The sequence below is a fragment of the Erythrolamprus reginae genome, chromosome 2, assembly GCF_031021105.1.
Source record: "Erythrolamprus reginae isolate rEryReg1 chromosome 2, rEryReg1.hap1, whole genome shotgun sequence".
Taxonomy (NCBI): Eukaryota; Metazoa; Chordata; class Lepidosauria; order Squamata; family Dipsadidae; genus Erythrolamprus; species Erythrolamprus reginae.
The window spans coordinates 242,615,182-242,633,032 of NC_091951.1; positions in this window are offsets into that span (position 1 = coordinate 242,615,182).

Genomic DNA, 17,851 nt, shown 5'->3' on the forward strand with positions numbered 1-17,851 from the left:
GTGCTCTATGAAATATACCAGAGGTCTTCAAACTTGCAACTTTAAGACCTGTGGACTTCAACTCCCAGAATTCTATGCTGGCTGGAGAATTCTGGGAGCTGAAGTCCACAAGTCTTAAAGTTGCCAAGTTTGGGGACCTCTGTAATATATTTTAGAAAATAAATACATTCACATTCACATAAAAGGCATAACACAGCTGCTCCATCCATTCCTCTAGTAACATTGTCTCTGGCAAACATTACCAGTTCTCTTGGCCCATGACAAAGGCAGCTGATCTATTAAATGATATGGAATCTTACACATGGACAACTAGGCTCATTTTGAGAAAAAGAGACATTGTGTTGAGTTATGTGAGGCAGTTTTCACTTTTATGCCCTGTCATATTTCAGTCAAAGCAAAAGATTTTCAAAACACCTGTGGAAATGAAATGGAACCCATACCACATCTCAGACATCAACACCCTTGAAAATGTCCAAAGATACTTCACCAGAAGAGCCCTTCACTCCTCCACTCGAAACAGAATACCCTACGAAAGCAGACTATCAATCCTAGGTCTAGAAAGCGATCTAAGTATTTCCCACAAGATCATATGCTGCAACGTTCTACCTATAAAATGACTATTTCAGCTTCAATTGCAACAACACAAGAGCACGCAACAGATTCAAACTTAATATTAACCGCTCCAAACTTGACTGTAAAAAATTTGACTTCAGCAACCGAGTTGTCGAAGTGTGGAACTCATTACCTGACTCAGTAGTGTCAACCCCTAACCCCCAACTTTTTTCCCTTAGACTATCCACGATTGACCTCTCCAGGTTCCTTAGAAGTCAGTAAGGGGCATGCATAAGTGCACCAGTGTGCCTTCCGTCCCCTGTCCAATTGTCTCTCCTTATCTCATTTATCTTTTCTTCCTTTCAAATATGTTCACCTATACATTTATATCTTTTCTTCTATTCTTATCTTTACTTATATTATTACATATATTTCTCTTCAATGTGTATTATGTATTGGACTAAATAAATAAATAAATAAATAAATAAATAAATAAATAAATAAATAAATAAATAAATAAATAAATAAATACCACATTTTTCAGAGTACAAGATGCATCCTAGTTTTGGGAGAGGAAAACAAGAGGGAAAGAAGCTGCCTCTGCCTCCCAGCAATTTGCCTCCCAGCAAGCAGCAAACAGTGCAGATGATATACACTGTTTGCTGTGTATTTCTGTGCATGTGTGCCTGACCCATAGAAATAAAGCAGTATGCTTTATTATGTTATGTTTTTTGTTTGTATATCTTAGTGGGGGGGGTTTTCTGTGTGTGTCTCCATTTTCTTTTTGTTGTTTTAAATGTAAATAATTAATAAAGATATTTTTCATATATATATATATATATATACAGTGGTACCTCGAGATACGAGTTTAATTCGTTCCGGACCTGGGCTCTTAAGTCGAACAGCTCTTATCTCGAACGACTTTTCCCCATAGGAATTAATGTAAATAATTTTAATTGGTTGCAGCCCTCAAAAAACTCACAAAGTTAGTCTAAATTATGCAGAAAGACATGTTTTTAATGAAGAAATGTACATGTACATATAAATGAATAATGAAGTTTCTTTCACTTAACTTGTAAACTTTCGTAAACTTTTAAATTTACATATGTTCAACTTCTCTGCCACCCAATCCTGTAGGACAGAGGTCCCCAACCCTTTTTGCACCAGGGACTGGCTTTAAGCGATCAAGAGAGGAATGGGTGAATGAATGGACGGAGGGTGGGAAGGAAGGAAGGAAAGAGGGAAGGGACAGGAACAGAGGAAGGAAGCAAGGAAACTTATGAAAGGGGAGAGTAAGAGAGGAATGAGTGAAGGGAGGGAGGGAGGGAAGAAGGTGGGAAGGAGAAAGAAAAGAAGAAATAGAGGAAGGGAAGGTAAAAGAGAGAAAGAAAAAGAGCAAGAAAGAAAGAAAGAAAGAAAGAAAGAAAGGGGGAAGGGACAGGAACAGAGGAAGGAAGCAAGGAAACTTATGAAAGGGGAGAGTAAGAGAGGAATGAGTGAAGGGAGGGAGGGAGGGAAGAAGGTGGGAAGGAGAAAGAAAAGAAGAAATAGAGGAAGGGAAGGTAAAAGAGAGAAAGAAAAAGAGCAAGAAAGAAAGCTGCAAGCACCCCCCCGAGCCACCCAGGCCGTCTGCAACCTTTTAAAACACGCGCGCCGCTTCGCAGCTGTCTCCTGAAGCCGAACGTGGAAGTTAGCGTTTGGCTTCTGGAGACAGCTCCTTGGCGCTTGTATCTCGAATTTGGGCTTGTAAGTAGAACAAAAATATCTCTCCCCTCCCAGCTCTTATCTCGAGTTGCTCTTATGTAGAGCAGCTCTTATGTCGGGGTTCCACTGTATATATATATATATATATATATTACCTTACAGGCAGGTTGAGCCCATGGCAAATGGGGAGTAAGTGTAAGTTAAGAAAAGCTGCTAAGAGCTGAAGAACATAATTGATACCTTGTGGCATAACTGATGCTCTGCCTTCAAGGGATAACATCTGACTTATGAAATAGGCAAGGGAAACTTAGTCTAGTCATAAAGTTTTGAAATAATTCCTGATAATCTTTTTTTTTTTTTGTAGATTTTGTTTAGGTGCTGTTTGCAAGATACCCAGAAGACATTTTGTTTGTTTGTTTCTGGCACAGCTGAATGGATGACCCTGAACTAGACTGACTTTGGCTTTGCAATAGTTCCTTTAAATAAATTTGACCAGCTTTACATTCCTTCTTCTATATTTTTATTTATATTTGTGCATGTGTATGAGGATGCATTTGTTTACAAATAAGATGTGAAACTATTGCCAAAGACTGGCCTTGAGTTGGGTGGAATAGACAATTGGCCATAGTCATCTAGCCCTGCCTACTTCATCCCAATCCTCCCATCTCAGCCAACCCTCCATGGGAGCTCAACCCTGGCTGCCCCTCCTCCATCAACTCCTCTCCCACCACTCCTCCCACATCGCTCCTCAACTCCCAGGTTGCCCTTGGAGATTGGCTATGAGACAAATCACCATGGTCAATTCTCCATGCAGGACAATTGTGCTGCACAACCCGATGGCCAATCTGTGTGCTGGGGAGTGTGCCTCTGCTTCTCATTGGATACAGCACACAGAGATGGATGGGATGGACCTTGGGCACCAGCATATTCAAAAGGCTGTGTACCGGGCGGCGGGCTACACAATGGTTGCAATCAGGCCAGTCCTATCTTCTAGGTGCATCTTCCTGGTGGTAACCCAGCACTCTATCACTCCCCAAAGGGCGTGCATAAGCACACCAGAGTGCCTACCGTCCCTGTCTTACTGCCCTCATTTATCTGTATTTACTTTGTTCATGTTTACTATGTTTATACCAATACCTGCTATCTGGTACATAAATAAAATGGAGGGCAATGGGCTTCACCCTCCCTCACCATCTGCCCAGTGCACCACCATCACCTGAGATATGGAGAGGAGAATCTGCTCTGCAGAATTTGTTTGCTCAGCCTCTGCCTTTCCTGGGACCAATGGCAGTGCTGCAGTCCAGTGTCATGCTGGTCAAAAGTGGCAGGTGGATATGTAGAGAGAGGTGCTTCCCCTGGGCCCCTGCCTGGCATGGTGGGGAAGGGGCAGAGTCACTGAGGGTGCAGTCCAGGGCCAGTAGGCTCCCTCCATGCACTTCTCCAGCCAGGCTGAACTCTGCCAAAGCTAGTGAGGCCAATCAGGGCAGTTTACCAATGGTTCCAAATAACTGGTTAGAACCAGAAGGAACTCACCTCTGGTCTGAAAGAAGAAAGGATGTTTTATCTCGCTGTCATTTCCCCCCCCCCCCCTACGTTCCCCTTGCTTCATCAAGCCCACCACCTCTCGCTGTCCTTCCCCCCCCTCTGTTCACCTTGCTTCGTCTGCCCACAGGTTTTTTTTAAAAAGCCTTAAAATTTTGGATTTTCCTAGTGGGTTTGCATGCATTATCCGCTTTTACATTGATTCCTATGGGAAAAATTGCTTCTTCTTACAAACCTTTCTACTTAAGAACCAGGTCATGGAACAAATTAAGTTTATAGGTAGAGGAACCACTGCATTTGATATACTGGCCTTTCTTTTTGAAGAAGTATATCTTGAATTCCCTTTTATTTTTATTTTCTTTGCAATCTTAAACTTTGAAGTAAAAAGTGTTCCCACCTCCACAGTTTTGGGGAAATGTTTCGCATTTCATTCATAAACATTCGAACCCACAAATGTATCAAAAGGAAAAAAATAGAAGAAATATAATGCTTTTCAAATTTATTCAAAGGAAAGCATTGCAAAGCTTTAAAAGGTTAATCTAAAGCAGGGTCATTCATTGGTCTGTGCCGGAAGCCAAAAGCTATCTTCTAGGTATCTTGTAAAGATCATCTCAGCAAGATCTACAACCTGGGGGAAAAAAATCAGTTTGTTATGTATTGTTTCAGAACTCCTCCCTTTATGAATAGACTAAGTATTGCTTGCTGTCTTCATACGTTAGTTGACACAGCTCCAGAATAATGTCCTCTCTTTGGTTGTAAATTACTCCTTCATCTTTAAACTGGGGTTTCTGGGAATTACTAGGGGGTTTTTTCAGTTGATTTCTGCAATTATAAGTCATTCCCCCCCCTTTCCACATCTACAAAGCAGCCAAGCTGGCTTCTGAAAATATATTATTATTATTATTATTGTTGTTATTATTATTATTATTATTATTATTATTATTATTATTATTATTATTATTAATATTAATTACCGTCTCAGGTGAAATGTCTCAACAGGACATACCAGTCAATAGGTTTCATTTAGGGGCCATTTTAAGAGCGGCTAGAGCTGCTATTACAGCCTCAATTAGTTCCTTGATTAAAGTATTTGGAATTGTTGGAATTGCTGGAGCTGGATAAGGATATGGATATGATGGAGGTTGTGAGTATCTCCGTCTTTCATGGCTTCTACTTCCACTACTACTGGCCTGGAAAAGGAAGAAAACAATAAGGAAGACATCAGATGAAAATGGGCGAATGTATTTAATGTTAAAATTATTTTAAACCATTTCATTTATTGTGATAATTGCTTTTGACCAAACCAGTCTATCAGATGTGGCTATTTACAGAACTAATTTATATGGCATATAAATGTGAACAAAAAAATAAATTGACTCCTCAAGTCAGATCAAGCCAGCCATCAGCAAAGGTTTCAGCCCATCATAAGCATTTTGGTTGCCTTCAGCCAAGTATCCAGAAGACCATATTAAAAAAAAAACTAGATCCCAGTTTTCAGGTGGGACATCATCCTCAGATCCACCTTTGCAAATGTTATCAACAAGAAATACTTGCCATATTTTTCAAAGTATAAGATTCACCTTTTCCCCCCTAAAGGAGGCTGAAAATTTAAGTGTGTCTTATACTCCGAATGTAGCTTTTTCAAAGCTTTTATCTAACAAGGTATTAATGATCTTCCCGGCTATTCCCAGCTTGCAGGCTTCTTTTCATTGCTACTCCCTCTGAAAAAGTTTTTTCCAGCCCTAACAAGATGCTAATGATTTTCTTGGCTCTTCCCAGTTTGCAGGATTTTTTCATTCCTACTCCCTCCCAAAAAGTTTTTTTCCAGCCCTAAGTCTTTGCAGGTTTGTTTTCATTGCTACTCCCTCTGAAGAAGATTTTTTTTCAGCCCTAACCAGGGGATAAAATAATGGGCTGGAGCTGACCAAACTAAGGATGCTAGCCAGATGACTGGTAGGTAGACTTTTTTCCCTATTTTCCTCCTCCAAAGCTAAGTTATATTCTGGCGCATCTCATATTCTCCAAAATACAGTACTTGAAACCTCTGCATTATATCACGAATTTTTTGGGGGTATTATCTATGGGTAGACTTCAACTCCCAGAACCTCCTAGCCAGTCATTGCTACACATCTTACAGTTGTCAAGTTGAGAAACACTGCTCCATATTAATGAGAAAAAGAACCTAGTTCAACTCTCTGCAAGCGATGAACTTGCTATATGAACTCAACATTCTTTCCCTCTCCCTTTCTCTATCTTTCTGATTGCTTCATCCCAGCCTCCTTTTGCAGTGTGGAATAATAATGCTGACGTCCCTCACTGAACCTTCAGACAAGAATCTTGAGAAAATGAATGCTCTGCCCAACCCTGTCTATAAGTACCTCATAAATTATGAGTCATAATCCTCTGAGCCTCAAACTTTTGCAGTATTCAAGCATTAAATAAAACCCATGTATTTTTTTTATCATGCAATCACAATCATTAATGTGTACCTCAAGAGGAAGAACGATGGCCAAAAGGCAGGCGAGAACAATCACAAACTTCATTTTTTTGGATAAACCTGTAAGAACAATTAGCTGTTAGTTATTAACAATTAGTTAATTGAATATCAAGGTAATTCATGGTGCTCAAGACCAAATAGTCATTTGGAGAGCTTTTGTTGGTCTCCAAATGACTATTAGAATTATCTCCCACCATGAGGTGGATATCTGGAATTTTGCTTCCCAGATATCATGGCTCTAATTATATACCTGCTGCTTGGGTAACAGTCTATCCTCAATGCTAACCTACCCAGGCTTCATGCTCTGAGGGATCCAGAGCATGATACCATGGTCTTTCAAGACTGAAGGATGCCAATGCCAATTATATACCTGCAAATGCTTTTCAATTGTGTTCAAGAGATATAATCATGTATTGATTTCTATTGAGTATCAATGATTTATAAAAAGATTTCAGCATTCTCTGGAAAGTGTGAATATTATTTTAATAGCAAATCTAAACATTGGCACTTCCCATTGATTATATCAGAGTCTGAACTGAATATTCTGATTTATGTTTAAGAGAAAAAGACAGTAGAGACATTAATGATGTTGTATACTAGGACTGAAGCACTTTGGTTTCAGTCAGGTCCTCTGTTTAGGCAGAAAACACTGCTCTCCTATTGGCTGAACTGTCTGACATTGCCCTATAAAAGAGCTGGCTTTCAGACAGAGCCTTTGCTGGGTTGTTAACAGTTGCCAAATAAAGAGCTGTTGTTTGAAGCCACTTCTGCCTGCCGCTTCCATTGACCGTACATAACAAATGATATAGAATAATGCATTTCAATTGTTATACTACATCCTTCCAAAACTTTTTGAGAGAATCCTCTGAGTGGCTGCATTCAGGCTATCGACCCCCTTGCTTCATAAAGAAACAACTAAATTTCTAACAGGAGATTCCATGACCAATTCTCCTATTCCTTTATCCCCCAAGCTTTATCTGAATGTGAGCATTGAAAGTAAACTATTAATAGAAAAAAAAGTATTGGTATTTCCTAGGGTAATGGATTTGCCCTTAATTTGGAATATAGATGTGAAGGAATGCATCTTTCTAATATATGAAACATTTGCTTCAGGAGAAAATGTCGCCTCCGATCTGGTCTAACTGTAGTTCATAGAATCATATACCAAAATGTCCTTCCTTTTAATGACTACTTCACCTTCAACTACAGCAATACACGAGCACGTAATAGATTCAAATTAAATGTAAACCGCTCTAAACTCGACTGCAGAAAATACAGCTTCAGCAATAGAGCTATCAATGCCTGGAATGTACTACCTGACTCTGTTTTTTTCCCCCAAACCCGCAAAACTTTAAACTTAGATTGTCTATAGTAGACCTCTCTCCATTTCTAAGAGGTCTGTAAGGGGTGTGCATAAGTGTACCATTGTGCCTACCATCCCTATACTACTGTCCTTTTTTTATCATTACTTTTTACTTATGTTATGTTTATACAAACTATTATCCTATACACGTTTGACAAATAAATAAATAAAATAAATAAAATAAATAAAATAAATAAAATAAATAAAATAAATAAAATAAATAAAATAAATAAAATAAATAAAATAAATAAAATAAATAAAATAAATAAAATAAATAAAATAAATAAAATAAATAAAATAAATAAAATAAATAAAATAAATAAAATAAATAAAATAAATAAAATAAATAAAATAAAATAAAAAATAAAATAAAAAATAAAAAATAAAAAATAAAATAAATAAAATAAATAAAATAAATAAAATAAATAAAATAAATAAAATAAATAAAATAAATAAAATAAATAAAATAAATAAAATAAATAAAATAAATAAAATAAATAAAATAAATAAAATAAATAAAATAAATAAAATAAATAAAATAAATAAAATAAATAAAATAAATAAAATAAATAAAATAAATTTCATTTGCTCTAACAAAGCAGGGAAGGAAAAGAGGGAAATGAAATAGGGGAGGACACTTACTCTTTTAATAGGGGAGGACACCTACTCTTCTAAAGCCATGGCTGACTCTTTGATCATTTTAAAATGAATAAGGTACTTCTTATAAGAGCAGATCAAAATATTATAAGGAGTAGTACAATATAAAGATTGTAGCCATATGTAAATTGATTTGTGTAAAGATCACAATCCTGTATTGCTATGTCTATATTCCGCACTGACTCAAATTATCTCAAAGCTATCAAAATTCCCAAGCACAATTTATGCAATTCTTCATATCTGATTGACAAAATATAGCTGAGGAAGCATTAAAACAAATACATCCCGGCATACCTTTTTCTTTGTGATGCAGTTCTTGTCCTGCGCTCTCTGAGTGATATTCTGAGATGAAATGACAATGCTTATATACTTTCTGAAACTTCCTGGGATTCAGAAGAACATCTAACCACATATATTCTGGGGCTGAAGAGCTTTGCCTTAATCGCTCCCAAACACACATGTAATAATCTTTTTAAAATCCCATTTTGAAATATTTTGTGGCTTCCAGAAGATGGTTTGTGGCAAAGATGAGCAAGTTATTTTAGAAATTTTTCCTCAATGGGATTAGGAAAATATTAGAATGTGCAGAAATACCCAGATTAACTCTGTCAATTAAAGAGGAAGAACAAATGGTTTATTATACTTTACAGGAGTTATTTTATCAATGGTTAGAGAATAAATATAAAAGTTAGACATAAAAATAGTGAAATATAGAAAATAATAGATATAACAACAACAACAACAACAACAACAACAATAATAATAATGGCTGTGGGTTTTGCCTCCCAAGGACAATTCCATCTGTCCGTCCATTATCCTGGGGGGGGGAATTATTGACCCCCTCAGAGAGGGTTCGCAACTTGGGAGTTCTCCTCGATCCACAGCTAACATCTTTCAGCTGTGGCGAGGAGGACGTTTGGCCAGGTTCAGCTGGTGCACCAGTTGCGGCCCTATTTGGACAGGGAGTCATTGCTCACAGTTGCTCATGCCCTCATCACCTCGAGGTTCGACTACTGCAACTCTCTCTACATGGGGCTACCTTTGAAAAGTGTTCGGAAACTTCAGATCATGCAGAATGCGGCTGCGAGAGCCATCGTGGGGCTTCCCAGATTCGCCCACGTTTCTCCAACACTCCCTGGCTTGTACTGGCTGCTGGTCACAATTCAAAGTGTTGGTAATGACCTTTAAAGCCCTACATGGCATCTGACCAGAATACCTCCGGAACCGCCTTCTACCACACGAATCCCAGCGGCCGATTAGGTCCCACAGAGTTGACCTTCTCCGGGTCCCGTCGACTAAACAATGTCGTTTGGCAGGCCCCAGGGGAAGAGCCTTCTCTGTGGCAGCCCCAGCCCTCTGGGGAATCAACACCCTCCAGAGATTAGAACTGCACAAAATATACGTACCCAGACAACACACTGTTTAAAGCTTTCTCCAAATAATTTAGTGGGAGATGGCAGAGGGAAGGAGAAGGGAAGGAACAGGAAGTGGAGTGGAGGATAGATGAGTGGAGAAGAGAAGAAGAGAAAAAATAGAGGAAAAATTAATTCTTTTCCTTAATGGCCACATAAGGACATCACCCCTGGCTGGCATTGAGCCAGCCCAGGGGCAGGCAATGTTGGCTCTTCTGTGACATGTGGACTTCAACTCCCAGAATTCCTGAGCTAACATGATTGGCTCAGGAATTCTGGGAGTTGAAGTCCACAAGTCACAGAAGAGCCAACTTTGCATAACCCTGAGCCAGCCAATGTTTTGTCTATTTCAAAATTTACTCCTGCAGCCATTTATTTATTTATTTATTAGATTTATATGCCGCCCCTCTCTGTAGGGCTGGCAGGGGGATGGGAAGCACGCATGCACGCGCGCCCGACATTCCAAATAACCTTCGCCGGCCTCCACTGTGAGAAGAGTGCATGCCCAACCTCTCCTGCAGCCCCTTCTCTGAAAGCCTGGGACGAAAGCGCTCTCAGCTAAGGGACTGCGAGTGGGACCAGGCGGGCATTCCCAAAGCGCTCGGAGCAGCTAGCAGCCAGTTGAGGAGGACGAGAATCCGCCGGGGGGGGTAGTTTTGGGGCGTGCGGCCGCGCACCTTAGAGTGAACACTGATTACTGTCAGATCAGTTTCCCTCATACTGTTGTGGAGAAAAAAAATGAGGAAAAAAACCCCAGGCAGATTTGCTAGAATTGTCTAAGGAAAAGAAAGTCATACATGCAACAAAAGTGGAATTCTGAAGCAGAGCTCATGCAATGAGGATATTGAGGACATCACACAGTGTCAAAAATCTGGGGTTCCCAATGACGAAATGGATGAGTCAGAGTTGGTTTTTTCCTCAGACAGGGGGATTTAATCATCAAAATACTAAACAGTCCAGAAAAACAACCAGATACACTGAAGAAAAAAAGCCAAGATAAGCACAATCTCTAACATATGGCATTAGCTCATTTTTCAAGACAAGACAGACTGAGGCATAGCTGTGGTCAAAGTGACTGGACAAACTAACAGGAGAGTAAATGCACATGTTGCAGAACATAAGAATGCATTAAGGAAAAAAGAAAAAACCTCCTCCCTTTTCCAATACTTCAAAACCACAGGACATGAAATTGATTTTGACAGTACCAAATTAATTTCCAAAACAGAATACTACAGCAAAAGAATAATCATGGAAGCCATCAAGATAGAAAAACATCCCCAAAATATGAACAAGCGGGATGATACCTCCCGCCTACCAGACATCTGGAAACCAACCCTCAAACGTATCCCAGCCATAGAAACTGAAACCAAACTCAGAACACACATTGTAAAACAATCAAGTAGCCTGCAAGCTCCAACTACTCAGGATATCATGCCTAATCCACAATCATTAACTAATCAGCATACCTCAGCTACATCAACGACCCCAGATGTTACCCCACTGACTCGCCAGGAAGTTTCTACACAGCAGGCAATTGCTGAGCCATCAAACCACACCCAGCCACCAGTATTTATAGAAGGAAGGCAGCTCAGGTCTCGCTGTCTTCACCATAGAACAAGGACAGAAACACCAGCCTGAAGATGACGAGTGGGACCTCGTCAAAACGTCACCAGAAATTTCCAAATCCTACACAGGAAGAAACCCGAATATACCAAGACCATCATACCTGTACCCGTGAAAATCTACGAATATAGATAGATAGATAGATAGATAGATAGATAGATAGATAGATAGATAGATAGATAGATAGATATAAAACAATTGATAGATTATAAGAAAAAAGAATAAAAATTTATAATGTGAATAAGGTATATATAAGATATAGAATATAAGATATAGCATGTCACAAAGAAGAGTTGTAACCAGATAACACACTACTGATGGATTGAATGTTTATTTCGTATTTTGTAATTTAAAAATTATATATAATATATAATGTTTTCATAGATTTTCACGGGTATAGGTATGTAGGTCTTGGTGTATTCAGGTCTTTTCCCATGTAGGATTGATAGAATATTGGTAACATTTTGACGAGGTCCCATCGTCATCTTCAGGCTTTGGCTTCTTGCTAGGGCGAACAAAGCGTGGTCGGATCTGCCGTCATTCTATAAATATTAGCGGCTGAGTGTGGAGGGCTGGTTTAATTGCTGTAAATGGGTTGGTTGGCTGTGTTGTAACGTTTTGATTAGTTGATGGTGTAAAACCCCAGCCACCAAAAGGATCCTGAAAAGAACTGAATTAGGCCTAATCAGAAATGAACTCCACAGGAGGGTTTGAAGCTGTAACAATGGAGTCAGGTAGGGCATTCTAGATGTTGACCTCTCTGTTGCTGAAATCATATTGCAGCAGAGGCGGAATAACAACGCGGACACAGAGCTGGATTTAAAACTGGGTCATTTTTATTAATTAAATTATCATTAATTTAATTCAACCTAACATGGACCTGCAGAGGTCAACTGAATTACTTCCGGGGCGGAAATGACATCATAAAAACTTCTGGGGCAACATATGGGCGTAGCTCCATGCTGATCCAGGTGAAGGGGCCGCGCCTTCACCTGGATCCCAGTCATGCGAATACATGTGGGAGGTCTCGCCGTCCAACCCCTGAAAGGGGATAGAAATGGGCGAGACCCAAAGGCAGGTTCTCCGCAATTGCTCAGATCGATTTAAAGGCACCATGAGCCCTTGGAGAGAGTCTGCCAATCATCCCCAAAGATGCCCAATGGAGAACACGCAGTTGCTAAACACCACCCAATTTCCACCCTTAACCTGCCATGGAGTGGGGGTCAGATCTCTATCTTGGCCCCCTGACTCCCCCCTCTACCTGCACCAGCTCACGCAGGGACCTCTGCAGGTCCTGTAAAAAGATGGCGTTCCCCTGTTCTGACAGGTGAACTCCATCAGCGCGGTAAAGCCATGGCTGATCAATAGTGATATTGGGATGGGAAACCACTACCCCACCCAACTCTCTAACCAACCTGCCAACGGCCTTATTAACCTTTCTCCTGACCTTGTGAATGGCCCTAAGGGAAATGGCATCCCTCCAAACGATCCTCTGGAGGATCTCAGACCAGACCACTTGCGTGGCTGGCCAAGCCATGCAAAGAGCACGCAATGCCAGACCCCCCCAGTACACACAGGTCATTGCCGCCCAGGTGCAGGACCAACCACCTGGATGCAACCACATTGTGGCGCCCTCCCAGGAGCAGGGGGAGGAGCCCCTCCCACCACAGGCCTCTTCTTCCCAGCCAGGCGATGTTGACCCAATGGCCCAAAGACAGCTGGGTTCCTACGGCAGATCTTGCTGCAGAGCGGCCAGCCCAAAAGATCATACTGTGGCCACACAGCAACGCCATTGATCTCACCCCGCGGAGGCTATCTGGAAGAGGGCAGAGAAAGGTTACCTAGCATGAAATCCTGTTCTACCACCTCAGCAGGCTGCACATAAGCTAAATAGGCCGCTGACCGCCAGCGACCAATCTCCCGGATCCTGTGACCCAGGAACCCAGACACCGCTGCACTAGTGGCAGCCCCAATACAGAATGAATGCATTCCATACCAGGCAGGGTCAAGGACAATCGCGACTAGCGCCCTGGTCATAATTGCCCAAAATTGATAGCGGGTGATGCCTAAAAAGGTACCCCTGACCCGCTCCTCTCAGACTACAAAAGGAAGAAAGGGCTGCCACCGGACAGACAGACTGATCGGTGGCGGGCATCAACTCTATCCTAAACCCCCTACCTAACTGATCAGTTTTAGATTGTCTCACCAGTAGGGAGACCCCCGTATCCCCCAATTGAAAGTCCGAGAACTGGAAGGCTCGAAGCGACCTGTCTCCATGACAGGAGACTAAAGCCTCGCTAACCCGAAGGGCCCCGAAAAACATCACACTGGCGACCGCCTGAAAAAGGCGGGCCTCATACAGAGAGGTGCACAGGCTGTTCCAGACACCGTTAATGAGGGACAGCTGCTGTACAGTTAGTGCCTGTCTACTGTCCACTGGGGGCGCAGGGCCCTAACCCACCCCTCCAGCATCTTCCGAATGCGGAAATCGCAAGAAGAGTCAGGAAAGCCACTGGCCTTAGAAAGAAAAGCCAGGCCTGCCAGTCTAGCCCTAATAGTTCTTACTGATAGGCCACGCTGCTTAAGCAGAACGCAGAACTCTATCAGGTGATCAACCGGGAGGGGCCAGGTGTGTGGGTAACCCCTAGCTTGTCTAAATTCCCAAAACTCCTTACCTGAGTTTTGATATGACCTCAAAGTGCCAGGCGCTACCGAGAGGGCCATGGCCCTGCCTGCCTCAATCTTCCACTGCTCGTGAGCCTGCCCAGGCTCCACAGGTGGCCAGGGAAGACTTCCAGTGACACGCAAGCCCACGGAGCCAGCATCTGAAACCTGGACAACTGACCACGGGACAAGGCGTCAGCGATCCCATTATCAAGCCCGGGGACATGCCAGGCCAGAAATAATGCATTTAGAGACAAAGACCTGTGCACAAAATGGCAGACAAGCCGCATAACCCTGTCATTTTTGGAAGACAGGGCGTTCACGACGTGGACTACTGCCAGGTTGTCACACCAAAAGTGCACAGTTGTGTCCCTAAATTGCACGTAAGCACATTCGATGATGGGGCAGATGCAGCCCCTTCATTGCCATATACAAACGCTGGGAAAAAGCCCTGCCAGGGGCCACCACCCGGCAGGCAAAATTAAGTAACCCGGCTAATTCCTGAAGCTGGCGAAGGGTCACCTTACGGCTAGCTAATACTTGGTAAAGTTTACCCTGTATCTTGCGTAGCTTTTCTGGGGGCAATCTACAAGATTGCTCAACAGAGTCCAATTCAATACCCAGAAAGGTGATCCTGGTGGCGGGGCCCTTGGTCTTTTCGGGGGCCAAAGGGACTCCCAAATGATCACAAAGGGTCTCAAAGGCCGACATCAGAGCGAAACATTGCTCAGAATGCGCAGGCCCAGCCAGCAGGAAATCGTCAAGGTAATGAATGACAGAACCCAGACCAGAATGCCTCCTGAGCGCCCACTCCAAGAAGTTGCTAAAGCTCTCAAACAGAGAGCAAGATATAGAGCAGCCCATAGGCAGTGCTCTATCTACATAATAGCCACCCTCAAAGTGGAAACCCAGGAGCTCGAAATCATCCTGGTGTATGGGAAGGAGCCGGAATGCAGACTTAATGTCGCATTTACCCATGAGAGCTCCTACACCACACTTCCTAACCATGGCCACCGCCGCGTCAAAGGACGCATAGCGAACTGAGCAAAGCTCATCAGGAATTAAATCATTCACTGATTCTCCCTTTGGGAAAGACAAATGGTGAATCAACCGAAATTCACCACTGGCCTTCTTGGGAACCACCCCCAGGGGGGACACCCGAAGAGCTGGTGAGGGCAGGCACGGGAAAGGGCCCAGTGCCCTGCCCTCAGCCACCTCATTCTGAATTTTAGCCCTAACGATGTCTTCATGACCCACAACCGACTTGAGGTTGCTGGACATGAAGGCCCTCCTAGGCCCAAAATATGGTATTCTAAAACCCTCTGTAAAACCCTGCAGGAGCGCAGCCACGCTCCTGCGAGGGTGATACTCTTTAAGCATTTCTTCCAGTACCCTTAGCTTAATTGGGCTGGGGCCCTTTTCCCCCAGAGGGCTATCCTTATTACCCTTGGGCCTGGTGCAAGTACTAGTAGCCTCCACAGTTCCCACATGCGTGTCTGAACCTGCATGAGGGACGAAAACATGACCCCTTGGCTGCAAACTCATGACACGGAGGGGCAGGCTTCGCTCCGACTCCCCCACTTGCCTGAGCCGCTGGTGTCACCTCCGGCTCGTCCTCCATGTAGTGAGTGCTGTCCGTGCGGTCACCACTCCTGGCCTGTGCAAGCTGTGTCACGTTGAACCACAAATCAGGGACCACCATGTCCTAAGGTAGCGTGGGATCAAACGCTACGCGCATTCGAAATGCCTCGTTGTACTGTCGCCAAACCGTACCCTTGTACTCAAAATGAGCACGGGCGATAAGGTCAATGTATTTGAGCATAGAGGCAGCCCGTGCAGGCTCCCTCTGAATGACCACAGACATATAGGTTAAAAAGGCGTACAGCCAAGAGTGGTGGGACATTTTATTCTTTTTTTAAATTCTATTTTTATTCTATTTTTAAATTTACCTATTCTAATTTTATGTATGGTGGGACTGGTCTCTGGGTGTCACATGACTTTCGTTGCCAATGACAATTCATTGTTTTGACAAATTTATTATTATTATTATATTGAAACCATGGGATCTATTTAGAGTTGGTTTTCCTTTAATCTGTGCTGATATGATGTGTTCAATAAAGAAGTCCTTTGAGGTGGATTCAAGACTCAGAGTTCAGTTTTGTTTGGATTCATGAGTTGGAACCATAAGATTTTCTATGCCTTTGTTGGTTGGTGGGCTAGCCAGCTGACTGGCAGGTTGATTGATTGGGTTGCCATGCAACTGAGCTCCACACAGCACCAGACTGCAATAGTGTCAGTGATCCTGGGCAATGCAGCAGTTGAGCAAACCTGCTCCAGAGGATAGACTGTCCCCTCTGGGTCCAACATGGTCGCATGATAGTGGACAGAAAGAGGGAAGACAAGGCAGGATGCCATTGCATTCACTTTTGGAGGTGGCAGGATGTTGTGCAGCCTCTGGGATGGCATGACTGATGGGAGGAGCAGCCTGGTTACCTCACACAGCAACTATTGTGTCCCCTGTGTCCCAGGACACTGCCTTTTGAAAAAGCCCAGTGCTGGAGGCCTCTATCCACCCATCCAGAACTCTCTCTGCATGCCACATCCAATGAGAGGCCAGAGGCCCACTCCTTGGCACATGGATTGGCCACCAAGACGCATGGCTATTTGTCCCATACAGTTAATTGGTCATGGCTATTTCCTTCACAGCCAATCTCCTGCAGAGACATGGAAGTTGAGGAATGATGGGGTAGGAGTAGTAAAGGAGGAGTGATGGAGTAGGGGCAGGCAAGGATGAACACCCAGTCTCCGGCTAGGTCGGGAGACCTGGGGTGAAGCAAGAAGGGCCAAGTGAGTGTGGCCAATTATCCATTCTCTCCAGCTCCAAAGGCCAGTCTTTAGCAAAAGTATCCAATCTCACTTGTAAACAAACACACCCTCATCTACATATGAGCAAATATAAATAAAAACATAGAAGAAGGAATATAAAGCTGGTTAAGTTTATTTAGAGGAACTATTGCAAAGCTTTAAAAAATCAGTCCAGTTCAGGATCATTCATTCAGCTGGGCCAGAAACAAACAAACAAAAAAGTCTTCCAGGTGTCTTGCAAGCAGCATCTCAACAAAATCTAAAGAGAAAGAAAAAGATTACCAGGCATTATTTCAGACCTTTATGACCAAACTAAGTGTTCCTATTTCATAAGTTTAATATTATCCCTTGAGTGGCAGAGCAACAATTATGCTAAAAGATAAAGGTTCCCCTCGCACATATGTGCTAGTCGTTCTTGATTCTAGGGGGCAGAGCTCATCTTTGCTTCAAAGTCGAAGAGCCAGCACTATCAGAAGATTAGATTAGATTAGATTTATTGGATTCATATGCCGCCCCTCTCCGAAAACTTGGGGCGGCTCACAACAAGATAAAAACAATATATAATAACAAATCCAATACCCACCAATCCAGATGTCTCAGTGGTCACGTGGCTGTCATGACTAAATGCCAAAAGTGAAAGGAACACTGTTACCTTCCAAACCAAAGGTGGTCCCTATTTTTCTATTCACATTTTTTGTGCTTTCAAACTGCTAGGTTGGCAGACGCTTGGACAACTAACGGGAGCTCATCCCATTACATGGCGCTAGGGATTCGAACCGCGGAACTGCTGGCCTTTCGATTAACAAGCTCAGTGTCTTAGCCACTGAACCACCATATCCCTAAATCAGTTATGCTACATGGTATCAGTTATGTTCTTTAGCTCTTACCAGTCTTTCTCAATTTACATTTACTCCCCATTTGCCATGGGTTCAACCTGCCTGGAAAGTATTGTATTTGAGAAAGAAGATTTAG